This window comes from Lissotriton vulgaris, chromosome 8 (genome assembly GCF_964263255.1).
Source record: "Lissotriton vulgaris chromosome 8, aLisVul1.2, whole genome shotgun sequence".
Lineage (NCBI taxonomy): Eukaryota > Metazoa > Chordata > Amphibia > Caudata > Salamandridae > Lissotriton > Lissotriton vulgaris.
Genome location: NC_141696.1, coordinates 516,446,792 through 516,460,688, shown reverse-complemented (window position 1 = coordinate 516,460,688; position 13,897 = coordinate 516,446,792).

Below are 13,897 nucleotides of genomic sequence, written 5' to 3'. Positions count from 1 at the left end.
GACATGTGTGTAGCCTTAACCCCGGTTAAAGTTAACCAGAGCCTCAGCGTCACAAAATGGACGCTGCCACCACAGACACAAGTCTGACCTCCTGCTGCTGGGAGTCCTTCCAGCGAGGGAGGCTTGAACAAAGCGTTTCCTGCCTTAGGAGGTGCGAGCACCACCCCAGACAGGATTTTGTGTATTGGGTAGGACAGGGCTGAATAGATTGAGACATGCACGGGGCACACAAGGTGTCCCCGTGCATAAGCCAGTCCAAACCAGTCCTGGGACTTTCCAGACCCCGGCCTGGCGAGGAGCTGGACAAAGGAAAGGGGGTGTAACCGTCCCCCTTCCTGGTCCCACCCAGAGGAGGGACCTAGCAGGTGATCCACCCCTCAGATTGGGAATAAGAGTGGGAGCAGCGCCAGAGCACCTCAGATCATCCTGAATCAACTTGAAACTAAGAAGACAACTGGACTTCGACATTCTGCTGCACAGAAGACTGAAGAGCATCTCCCTTGTGGCCTAGGAGTGGCCACCCTGTGAACACAGGTACCAACCAGCAACTCGACATCTGCTTTGCCGCCTCCTCCTGCCGGAGCCCGAGCCCAAAGCCTGTCAAGACCCAGACTCCCAGACTTCTCACAGCCCGATCCACAGTCCCTGCAAAGAAGGGACCCGTGGAGGCACCGAGAGACATGGGACCGGACCTCTTGGAAGACACCTGAAGAGCTGACTGCGCAGCATCAGAGGCATCCTCGATGTTGTGCTTTGGGGACTGAGAGCCCCCACCACCGAGCAGTATTTGCACCGAAGATCTGCCCCCCAGCATCACCACGATCTGCGTGGGGACCTTTTGCATTGTGCCACTCGACGCACCATCCCAGCCACTTGCCACATGGTCAGCGGCCATCTTGGCGATGAAACCTACAAACTACACTGCGGGTCTGGTTGCTCCAGACTTGCCCTCACTCTTGTAAAAAGGAGCACTCGCTCTAACCTTGCTGGTCCGGGTGATAAGCCTTTTTTGATTCCTGCTTGGCTTGCATTAGCCAAGGCCTGTTTGCTCCAATCAAGTTGCTGACACCACCAACAGCGAGAGGCCTGCCTGTGACAGCTCGTGATCGACTCCTGGATGTCCTCAACCCCTCGTGTCCAAGTGGCTGCAGAGAGAAGCTACACCTCAACGCCTGTTTGCACCCAACATCGCCTGGTTCCAATCTGGTTCCACGGTAGTCACTGGCTAGTGACTTTGAACATTGTCCCCTCTGCTTTCAGGTCTTCACAACTTCAGATCCACCCTTGGACCCACCGGAACTCTTCCCATCGAGCCGCCTGCAGCATCTTCATCTCCAAGCACCTTCGACCAGCGTGACGAAACCCGACACTACTTCGACCCTATGCACCCGCTTCCTGTGGGTGAGGTAACTCAGCAACGCCAGAGTTCCTACACTGGTACACACCTCTAGGGCCTGTGCCTCAAGTTTCAGCTTTCTAGGTCACTCGGAAGGTTCCTAACTAACTTTCTAACTTTTACGCACCATCGACTTTGTATTGGTGAGTGCGTGCACTTTAAACACTGTACCCGAGTCCCGCGGGCCTTTCCCGACTTAGTCACTGCTAGTCCCGAACAGCTCCAGCGATTCCCAAGGCCCTAGGCCTGTTTCCTTTTAGATTGGTATCTCTTATACCACTTTCTTAGTATATGGTTTAGGTGGCCCCTAGGGCTCATCCATATTGTGCAACTTTTGTGTATTTTAAACTGTGTTTTGTTTAACGCTTGTGCTTCTGCGCTCATAAAGAGTTCAGGGGATATTTGTAGTTAATAAATATATATATATTTTCAATATATTTCTGTGTGGTGTCCTTTCATGTGGTATTCAAGGGGGTTGCGTATGGTAATACAGCTGGCTTCACATGCCTTTCAGAGTTTAGCCTAAGACTGCTTTGTCCACGTTACCACTAGGATAACTGGTCTATAAGGTTGACTTACAACCGATCATCATAAGGGTGCTTGGCATGATACAAGGTGATCACTAGAACTTGTGAGCATCACATATCAGGCCAACTTCTCACATTGGTGAGCAGCGGATTGGGATCTGAGCTTGCTGTTGTTTTACCATTACAATCTTTGAGATTATCATTTGAAAGATCATACAGGTACCTGTTAGGTACATATAAAACAACACTAGTATACTTAAGTTCTACTGAACTTAGTTGTTGTAGAGGATAGGGAGTAGCACACCCTGACTACAACTACTAGATATGTTTAGTAGGTAAACACCAGTGTAGGTAGATTGCAACATATCCACCCACACTAGAGCAATGTCTGGAGCAGAGGGGTCCAGTGGACTTATTCCTGTTGAGAGTGGCCCTCCAAGGGCACCATCCATATTTGCTATCTTTTCCTTTAAGTAACTAAGGCAGCTTTGTGCCTTAAGGGGTCTGAAGACAGGGTCATCAACTACTACAGACCACCTTAGAGAGATCTTAGACCAGTCTGAGGCTCTAAAGACCTCTAAAGCAGACCCCACAGGGAATGCTGAAGGAGGCTCTCCTGAAGATGACAATACTGATGCCCCTGTCCCTATAGTCCAGGTAGATGAGGATGACCAAGTCACTGGAGCTCCTCAGGTAGATGTGGAGGAGGAAGAAGAAGAGGAGACAGAATGGGGGAGCAGTGATTCTGATGATGGCAGAAATAGCCAGGTGCTAGTCAGTAGGCTTAACTAGGCTAACTTAAGTGTATTTGGGACTGAAGCAAGGCTGACCTTGCCCAGACACCCAGGTGGACTTAACCAGGAGCGTAGGAGGAGGAGGAATCACTCATGTGACTCCAATACCTCCCAGGCTTTTAGAGGCTCTCATGGTCACTCCAGAAGGGAGATGACTAGCCCTCAGAGAAGGGAGCATGAGGCCAAAATGAGAGAGGCTGAACTTAGGATCCAGAGACAAGAATTAGAAGTTGCCCTGCCCCAAGAGAAACTTGCTAGAGCAAGACAGCCTAGAGAGAGTGGGTTAATAGAACCCACTGGTGGCAGCATTATCCACAAGGATAAAGACAGGTCTTTTGATAACAGAAACCTGAGTAAGATTGTGCCCCCCTACAAAGCTGGGGATGATATCCACAAATGGATGACTGCACTTGAGAGAGCCTGCAAGGTACAGCAGATCCCTCAGGAGCAGTGGGCAGCAATCTTGTGGCTCTCCTTTGAAGGTAGAGGCCGAGACAGACTCCTCACAGTTAGTGATGGGGATTCTAGAAACTACCTGGTCCTGAAGAGTGCTCTGATTGATGGGTTAGGCTTAATCACTGAACAGTACAGGTTAATGTTCAGAGACACCCAGAAGACACAGACTCAGGACTGGTCTGAATTTGTTGAGTTTGCCACTAAGGCTGTGGAGGGATGGTTGCTGGGAAGCAAGGTTACAGACTATGAAGGATTGTACAATTTGCTGATGAGAGAACACATTTTAAATAATTGTCAGAACCAGCAGTTGCATCAACATTTGGTTGACTCAGATTTGACCTCTCCCCAAGAATTGGGAAAGAGGGCAGATAAATGGGTTAGAGCCAGAGTTAAGCAAAAGAACCAGAACCAGAACCAGGGTGGTGACCAGAAGAAAACAGACCAGTAGGGTGGGGAGCAGAAAGCTAAAGACCAGAAGTCTTCAACATGCCCCCAAACTAATACAGAGGGTGGGTCCCAAACTTCTAAGAAGAAGAAGAAAGAAGGTCAAAGAAAACCCTGGTGTAGTACTTGTAAAACACCTCTCATTGGACAAGTGAGTGTAAAAAGGGTGGAGCCCACAACACTGCAGCCCCTAAGGCACCTGCACCCACTAGTACAGCTGGCAGTGTTGGTCCACAAACCAAGGGGGTAGTGGGTATCACCTTGGGAACTGAAGGAGATTCTGACCTAGTCAGAACCCTTACACAGGCTGTTCTGATTTGTGAGGGGGACATAGATTTGGCCCCTACCATGAGTCCCCGTAATCTGGGCAAATACAGACAGACGCCTTTGATTAATGACAAAGTGGCTCAAGCATACAGGGACACATGTGCCAGTGTCACTATGGTGACACCTAACTTTGTGGACCCTGGACAATACATGCCAGGTGATAATTACCTGGTGACCAATGGCAGCAATATCACTACTACCCATAGTGTGGCAATTGTTAACTTTTCCTGGGGAGGGGTAACTGGCCTAAAAAGAGTTGTGGTTAGTGCTGATCTCCCAGTTGAATGTTTGTTGGGCAATGACCTGGAGAGCTCTCTATGGTCAGAAGTTGAGTACAGGACTCATGCAGAGATGTTAGGGATATCATCACATGTCCTTGCAGTGACCAGGTCACAGGCCAAAAAGTGCCTCTCTGAACATCAGGTCTTGGATCCTGGAACAATGGACCAAGCACCTTCCAAGAAGAAGAACAGGAGGGTAAAGGCTGTGCCTTCCCAACTGCCTACAAGTGAGGATCAGGCTTCACAGGAAGCTGGTCTTGAGACCCCTGAAGGAACTGTCTCTGAAGAACTTGAACCTGATCAGGTTGAGTTTCTGGGGAAAGGGGGACCTTCTAGGGCAGACTTGGGGCAGGCTCAGTTAACCTGTCCTTCTCTTGAACCCCTCAGACAGCAGGCTGCTGCTGAGGCTGCTGGGAATGCTCAAGGTGCCCATAAAGTATATTGGGATGATGGACTCCTTTATTCAGAGGGTAGAGACCCCAAGCCTGGTGCAACCAGGAGGTTGGTTATACCTCTGCAATTTAGGGGCTTCCTACTTACCTTGGCTCATGATATTCCTTTAGCAGGACACCTAGGCCAGAATAAGACTTAGGACGGGCTTGTCCCTCACTTTCACTGGCCTCACATGTCTGAAGACACCAAGGAGTTTTGTCGCTCCTGTGTAACCTGCCATGCCAGTGGTAAAGCAGGTAGCACCACAAAGGCCCGCCTGATACCACTACCTGTGGTGGGGGTTCCCTTTGAAATAGTGGGGATTGATATTGTAGGTCCAATGGATCCCCCTACAGCATCTGGGCACAGATTCATACTGGTGGTGGTGGACCATGCCACCAGGTACCCAGAGGCAATTCCACTTAGGACCACAACAGCTCCTGTTGTGGCCAGGGCCTTACTTGGAGTTTTCTCCAGAGTGGGGTTTCCTAAGGAGGTAATATCTGACAGAGGTGCCAACTTCATGTCAGGATATTTGACAGCTATGTGGAAGGAATGTGGTGTCAACTACAAGTTCACCACTCCTTATCATCCACAGTGTAATGGGCTTGTTGAAAGGTTTCACAAGACCCTAAAGGGTATGATCAAAGGATTACCTGAGAAGCTCAGGCGAAGATGGGACATCCTTCTACCCTGCCTTTTGTTTGCTTACAGAGAGGTCCCTCAAAAGGGGGTTGGCTTCAGCCCCATTGAATTGTTGTTTGGCCACCCTGTAAGAGGACCCTTATGTCTAGTGAAGGAAGGATGGGAGTTACCTCTCAAAAAGCCTAAACAGGACATAGTGGACTATGTACTTGATCTCCGCTCCAGGATGGCTGAGTATATGGAAAAGGTATCCAAAAACCTTGAGGCTAGCCAAGAATTACAGAAAACTTGGCATGACCAAAAGGCTGTCTTGGTTGAGTTTCAGCAAGGACAGAAGGTATGGGTGTTGGAGCCAGTGGCCCCAGCAGCACTCCAAGACAAATGGTCTGGACCCTATACAATTCTGGAGAAAAAGGGAGAGGTCACCTTCTTGGTGGACCTAGGAACTCCCAGGAGCCCCCACAGGGTGCTCCATGTCAACAGACTGAAGGCATATGTCAACAGGGAAGACATGGGCTTGCTCATGGCTACAGATGAGGGACAGGAGGAAGAGAGTGACCCTCTCCCAGACCTGCTCACTCAGAACCCTGAGGATGGCTCAGTTGATGGTGTGACCTTAGATGGCAGCCTCACTGAACATCAGCAAAATGACTCTAGACAAGTTCTGCAGGCATACAGGCATATGTTCTTCTTGACACCCAGTCAGACTAACTGGTGTACCCATGTGGTGGACACTGGTGACAGTCTTCCTGTAAAAAGCAAGATTTACAGGCAACCTGACCATGTCAGGGACTGTATAAAGACTGAGGTGCAAAAGATGCTGGAATTAGGTGTCATTGTGTCTTCAGAGAGCCCCTGGGCTAGCCCAGTGGTTCTGGTCCCCAAACCTCACACCAAAGATGGCAAGAGAGAGATGAGGTTCTGTGTGGATTACAGAGGACTCAATGCTGTCACCAGGACAGATGCACACCCTATTCCAAGGGCAGATGAGCTCATTGACAAGTTGGCTTCTGCCAAATATTTGAGCACATTTGACTTGACAGCTGGCTACTGGCAAATCAGGTTAGCTGAGGAGTCTAAAGCCAAGACTGCATTTTCTACCCCTAGTGGGCATTATCAATTTGTGGTGATGCCATTTGGTTTGAAAAATGCACCTGCCACCTTCCAATGGTTAGTGAATCAAGTCCTTACTGGGTTGGATTACTTTTGCGCAGCATATCTGGATGATATTGCTGTCTTCTGCTCCACCTGGGAGGATCACCTGGTCCACCTGAAGGAAGTGCTTGAGGCTCTGCAAAAGGCTGGCCTCACTATCAAGGCAACAAAGTGCCAGATAGGGCAGAGTAAGGTTGTATACCTGGGCCACCTTGTAGGTGGAGGCCAAGTTCAACCACTAGAGAGTAAGATCCAGACCATCAAGGACTGGTCCCCTCCAACTACCCAGACTCAGGTCAGAGCTTTCTTGGGCCTGACTGGGTACTACAGGAAGTTTGTTAAGAACTATGGGTCCATTGTGACTCCTCTTAATGATCTGACATCCAAGAAGATGCCCAAAAAGGTTCAGTGGACAGTAAACTGACAAAAGGCATTTGATGACCTGAAGAAGGCCATGTGCTCTGCACCTATCCTGAAGAGTCCTGACTACTCAAGAGAGTTCATTGTCAAAACAGATGCTTCTGAGTTGGGAGTGGGAGCAGTGCTTTCACAGCTTAATGTAGATGGTCAAGACCAGCCCATTGCTTTTATTAGCAGAAGGCTGACCCCCAGAGAAAAACGTTGGTCAGCTATTGAGAGGGAGGCCTTTGCTGTGGTGTGGACCCTGAAGAAGTTGAGACCATACTTGTTTGGCACTCACTTCAAGATTCAGACCGACCATAAGCCCCTCTTATGGCTTAATCAGATGAAGGGTGAAAACCCCAAACTACTCAGGTGGTCCATTTCCCTACAGGGGATGGACTTTACAGTGGAGCACCGCCTAGGGACTGACCATGGCAACGCAGATGGTCTCTCCAGGTACTTCCACTTAGAACATGAAGACACAACTGGTCAAGGTTAGTCTAATGTCCCTGCGTTTGGGGGGGAGTTGTGTAGGAGAGTAGGGTCTGCTATCCTATGGTCACCCCAAATTTTTGCTTTTTGCTTCACTGGTTTATGACTTAATGTGGCTGTGGGCCTGCTAATCAGACCCACAGCCTGCTGTTCTCTCTCTAAATTTCTGCCAATGCACCCTAGGTGCATTACGAATTGGAACTGGTTCACCTTATTGGCCCCTGTAACAGTGTACCCTAGGTACCCAGGGCATAGGTGTTTCCAAGGCCTACCAGGGGCTGCAGCATGTATTGTGCCACCCCTGGCCTGGCCTCCATATTTGACACAACTGGCTGATCACTCAGCTGGGGTAAGTTGGTGTAATCACCTCTTACTCAGATATAGGATCCCTATATCTAACCTTAACTGGACACATATGTTCCTATCAGCCACTCCTATGGAAGGCCTCATCAATCCTGGAGGCAGAGTGCTTGGAAATATGTGAGATGGTGCTCTAGCATGAGCTGAGCCTGTCTGCAGCTGTCGGGAACCACTCCCTTAGCTGTTCCGGGATATTGCCATACCATATACTCTTAAGTGCATTATAATCCTCGCGGTTATATGCTAACTTTAGTTTGGCTTTATCAAAACATGTCGAGTAAGGTGTCATACGATTTGGAATACTATCCCCTCAACAGTTCTGTCGACGGGGATAGCATTCCACCCTTCTAGAGGGACACGACATGTGTGTAGCCTTAACCCCGGTTAAAGTTAACCAGAGCCTCAGCGTCACAAAATGGACGCTGCCACCACAGACACAAGTCTGACCTCCTGCTGCTGGGAGTCCTTCCAGCGAGGGAGGCTTGGACAAAGGGTTTCCTGCCTTGGGAGGTGCGAGCACCACCCCAGACAGGATTTTGTGTATTGGGTAGGACAGGACTGAATAGATTGAGACATGCCCGGGGCACACAAGGTGTCCCCGTGCATAAGCCAGTCCAAACCGGTCCTGGGACTTTCCAGACCCAGGCCTGGCGAGGAGCTGGACAAAGGAAAGGGGGTGTAACCGTGCCCCTTCCTGGTCCCACCCAGAGGAGGGACCTAGCAGGTGATCCACCCCTCAGATTGGGAATAAGAGTGGGAGCAGTGCCAGAGCACCTCAGATCATCCTGAATCAACTTGAAACTAAGAAGACGACTGGACTTCGACATTCTGCTGCACAGAAGACTGAAGAGCATCTCCCTTGTGGCCTAGGAGTGGGCACCCTGTGAACACAGGTACCAACCATCAACTCGATGTCTGCTTTGCCGCTGCCTCCCGCCAGAGCCAGAGCCCAGAGCCTGACAAGACCCAGACTCCCAGACTTCTCACAGCCCGATCCACAGTTCCTGCAAAGAAGGGACCCGTGGAGGCACCGAGAGATGTGGGACCGGACCTCTTGGAAGACACCCGAAGAGCTGACTGCTCAGCATCAGAGGAACCCTCAATGTTGTGCTTTGGGGACTGAGAACCCCCACCACCGAGCAGCCCTTGCACCGAAGATCAGCCCCCAGCATCTCCACGATCTGCGTGGGGCCCTTTTGCATTCTGCCACTCAACGTGCCATCCCGGCCACTTGCCACGTGGTCAGCGGCCATCTTGGCAACGAAACCTACGAACTACACTGCGGGTCTGGTTGCTCCAGAATTACCCTCGCTCCTGTAAAAAGGAGCACTCGCTCTGACCTTGTTGGTCCAAGTGATAAGCCTTTTTCGATTCCTGCGTGGCTTGCATTAGCCAAGCCTGTTTGCTCCAATCAAGTTGCCGACACCGCCGCCAGCGAGAAGCTTGCGTGGGACAGCTCGTGATCGACTCCTGGACGTCCTCGACCCCTCGTGCTAACGTGGCTGCAGAGAGAAGCTACACCTCAACGCCTGTTTGCACCCAACATCGCCTGGTTCCCATCTGGTTCCACGGTAGTCACTGGCTAGTGACTTTGAACATTGTCCCCTCTGCTTTCAGGTCTTCACAACTTCAGATCCACCCTTGAATCCACCGGAACTCTTCCCATCGAGCCGCCTGCAGCATCTACAGCTCCAAGCACCATCGACCAGCGTGACGAAAGCCGACACTACTTTGACCCTATGCACCCGCTTCCTGTGGGTGAGGTAACTCAGCAACGCCGGTGTTCCCACACTGGTACACACCTCTAGGGCTTGTGTCTCAAGTTTCAGCTTTCTAGGTCACTCAGAAGGTTCCTAACTAACTAACTTTCTAACTTTTACGCACCATTGACTCTGTATTGGTGAGTGCGTGCACTTTAAACACTGTACCTGAGTCCCGCGGGCCTTTCCCGACTTAGTCACTGCTAGTCCCGAACAGCTCCAGCGATTCCCAAGGCCCTAGGCCTGTTTCCTTTTAGATTGGTATCTCTTATACCACTTTTGTGTATATGGTTTAGGTGGCCCCTAGGGCTCATCCATATTGTGCAACCTTTGTGTATTTTAAACTGTGTTTTGTTTAACACTTGTGCTTCTGCGCTCATAAAGAGTTCAGGGGATATTTGTAGTTAATAAATATATATATATATTTTCAATATATATCTGTGTGGTGTCCTTTCATGTGGTATTCAAGGGGGTTGTGTATGGTAATACAGCTGGCTTCACATGCCTTTCAGAGTTTAGCCTAGGACTGCTTTGTCCACGTTACCACTAGGATAACTGGTCTATAAGGTTGACTTACAACCGATCATCATAAGGGTTGCTTGGCATGATACAAGGTGATCAGTAAAACTAGTGAGCATCACATATCAGGCCAACTTCTCACACAAAGTTCGAAAAAACACAGCGTCAAGCCTGTCCTCGGGCAGGGAGGCAGTCAGCAGGTCCAGCCTTGGGGAGTATGGAGAACTCAGCACCGGTCACCACTTTATGCGCCTCCTGGCGCGCTCCGGTGACGGGTCTCATGCCCTGGGGGGTGCTGGGGGATGTAGTTCCCTTAACTGACGGGCGGAGCAAAGCCCAGCTGGTCAGCCTTCCACTAGAGCGCCAAGCCCGCAGGACACGCAAAGCACCAACTAAGTTTGAAAAAACACCGCGTCAAGCCCGTCCTCGGGCAGGGAGGCAGTCAGCAGGCAGCAGGTCCAGCCTTTGGGAACACGGAGAACTCAGCACCGGTCACCACTTTATGCGCCTCCTGGCGCGCTCCGGTGACGGGTCTCATGCCCTGGGGGCTGCTGGGGGCTGTAGTTCCCTTAGCTGACCGGAGGAGCAAAGCCCGGCTGGTCAGCCTTCCACTAGAGCGCCGAGCCCGCAGGACACACAAAGCACCAACTAAGTTTGAAAAAACACCGCGTCAAGCCCGTCCTCAGGCAGGGAGGCAGTCAGCAGGCAGCAGGTCCAGCCTTGGGGAACACAGAGAACTCAGCACCGGTCACCACTTTATGCGCCTCCTGGCGCGCTTCGGTGACGGGTCTCGTGCCCTGGGGACACGCAAAGCACCAACAAAGTTCGAAAAAACACAGCGTCAAGCCCGTCCTCGGGCAGGGAGGCAGTCAGCAGGCAGCAGGTCCAGCCTTAGTAATCTAAGCTGGTGACACACCTCATGCTCAATTTACCTGAAGGACAGGTGCACAACGGTTTCATAGCTGCAGCCAGGATGTCATGCATCCCCCGGGATGTGTCCGCTGCAGTGGTCTCATCCTGTCAGCACCTGTGATGAGAAATACATGTCCATATTTTAGTACAACAGATTGTAGCTATGAGCCAACATGTTATTCTCAATAGCCATTTGCGGATAATCAAGGACGATGTGCAGCATGTTTACCTCCTTGACTTTACATGTGGGCACCTGCTCACAAGCAGCATTTGACAGCTGTTACATCCATGCAGCTCTGACATCAATAAGATGACACATCAACTGACAAATTTGTATGAGAAGGTTACTGATATGTCAAGGAAGGGGATAAATGACCCTGACTCATCTGCATCACCCTGATTTCACCTTTACCATTGGGACTAACTTGTATCATGGGTGTAATGTTTTCTGTTAGCAAGTCAGACAGGAGTTCATGTGTGAGATGTGCAGTTGTCAAGGACATGATGTTGCCCATTTGTGCTTCCCTACCCATGAGGTCACGCAGCTCATTTGTGAATGAGAGAACACAGATTACTAATGTCCATCCTTTGAGTGTTGCTGTTCCCATACTCCATTTGCAGGTACACAGACAAAATATCGAGTTTTAAATTTCGATATACAATTATATCGAAGTTTAAATATCGATGGGACATAATATAGAAAGTAAGTAATATCGACAGTCTTAATATCGATATTAGTATGATATTAGTAATATCGAAGTTTTAAATATCGATGTCAATAATATCGAAATAAATAATTTCGATGTTACTAATATCAATTTTTAAATACATTTTGTGTATATTATATTGTATTTATTATGTTTTATTATTTCTTTTTAATGTAATTTAATTAAATATTGTCTTTTAGTACTGTAGCGGGTTGTGGGCTTATAGGGGAATAGGGTGGGAAGTAATTTAATTATGTTAAATAATTATTAATTAGTAGGAATTATTAATTAATTAATTGAGAATTAATTTTTATTTAATTTTAATTAATTGATTAATTGATAAATATGTTCTGTAGCGGGTTATGGGTTTATAGGGGAATAGGGTGGGAAGTAATTTAATAATAATTAATTAATTATTATATGTTTGTAAATATTTTTAATTAATAATTAATTGGTAATTAATTAATATTAATTAGTTAATTAATTATTATAATTTTGTACATATTTTTAATGATTAATTAGTTGGTAATTAATTAATATTAATTAGTTAATTACATTAATTAGAGTAATTTTTTTATATCTATAAATTTTTGTTATTCTTAATTAATTAATTGGGAAAAAATAATATTAGATATTACATTTAATTAATTACAGCTAATGTGCTAATATATTTACTTTATTGTTATTGTTAATTAATAATTAATTCGTAATTAAATAATAATAATTAATTTTGGGTAAAGGAGTATTTTTAGGGTTCAGGGTCAGTTTTCAGTTTTTGGGTAAAGGGGTATTTTTAGGGTTCAGGGTCAGTTTTCAGTTCTTGGGTAAAGGGGTATTTTTTGGGTTCAGGGTCAGTTTTCAGTTCTTGGGTAAAGGGGTATTTTTAGGGTTCAGGGTCAGTTTTCAGTTTTTGGGTAAAGGGGTATTTTTAGGGTTCAGGGTCAGTTTTCAGTTTTTGGGTAAAGGGGTATTTTTAGGGTTCAGGGTCAGTTTTCAGTTCTTGGGTAAAGGGGTATTTTTTGGGTTCAGGGTCAGTTTTCAGTTCTTGGGTAAAGGGGTATTTTTAGGGTTCAGGGTCAGTTTTGGGTTTTTGGGTAAAGGGGTATTTTTAGGGTTCAGGGTCAGTTTTGGGTTTTTGGGGTACAGGGATATTTTTAGGGTTCAGGGTCAGTTTTGGGTTTTTGGGGTACAGGCGTAGAGGGTAAAAATAAAATACATTTAAATTAAATCAATTAAATGAAATAAAAAAAAATTACATTAAAACATTAAGTGTTTAATTTATTTTAAATGTATATGTATTAGTTTTAATTTTTTAATTATGTTTTAATATTTTTATTTAATATTAGTAAAATTATATGTATTTTAAAATTATTTTTACATTATTATTAATACATTTAAAAAACGATATTTTTAATTTCGATATTTTTGTACTACGATATTAATTTTTCGATATTTTTGTACTTACCTTTATGAAGATATGACTTCGATATTTTTGATTTCGATATTTTTGTCCCGATATTTTTGTATGTAGATATTTTGTCTGTCGATATTATGTCAGACATTCCCATTTGCAACATCATGGTACTACCTACATGACAACCAATGGTGTCTTGTGCAGCAGACATCCAAACCTCATATGTCAAACACTCACCTATACATGTGAATACGATAGAAGGGATGCAAGCAGAAAACAACATTTGGTTATGATCACACATTGCAGATGAGGTGAAAAGCTTTGTGGCTTCCCTCCTGCACTGGATTATCGTGTTGCTCCTAAGCCAATTCATTTTGCAGGTGTAACTGCATAAAGAGTCACCTTAGCAGCCCCTACACCCATCTGAAAGATACAAAACTGGCACCAGTGTGTGCCTCGGCCATACCAATTTAATTTTGATTTGACCATGTACAGTTTGCTAGGGATTTATCCGATCATTGAATTGCAAGCCTGTTGTGTTTTGGTCAGTTCATTTGACACATTGTACTATTGTATGTCCATTCTGCACACACTTGGCATACATTTTGTCAGCCTCTCATTTGCCACCAGGGTCTGATCGGCCATGTGTTCAAATGTCCTATGTGAGCATATTGTGATGCAGGACAACAGTGTTGTACAACACATACGATGGAGGTGTAAGGCACAATTAATGAGCATTCAGCCAGGTTGACTTACCTTGGCCCAGCACCGGAGCAGTGTGTGGTCCCTGGACAGATGTCAAGTCCAACCTAGTAGCAGAAGTCAGTGTGCGTCTTTGATTCTGGGAGGACCCATTGTACCTATAATGATAAGT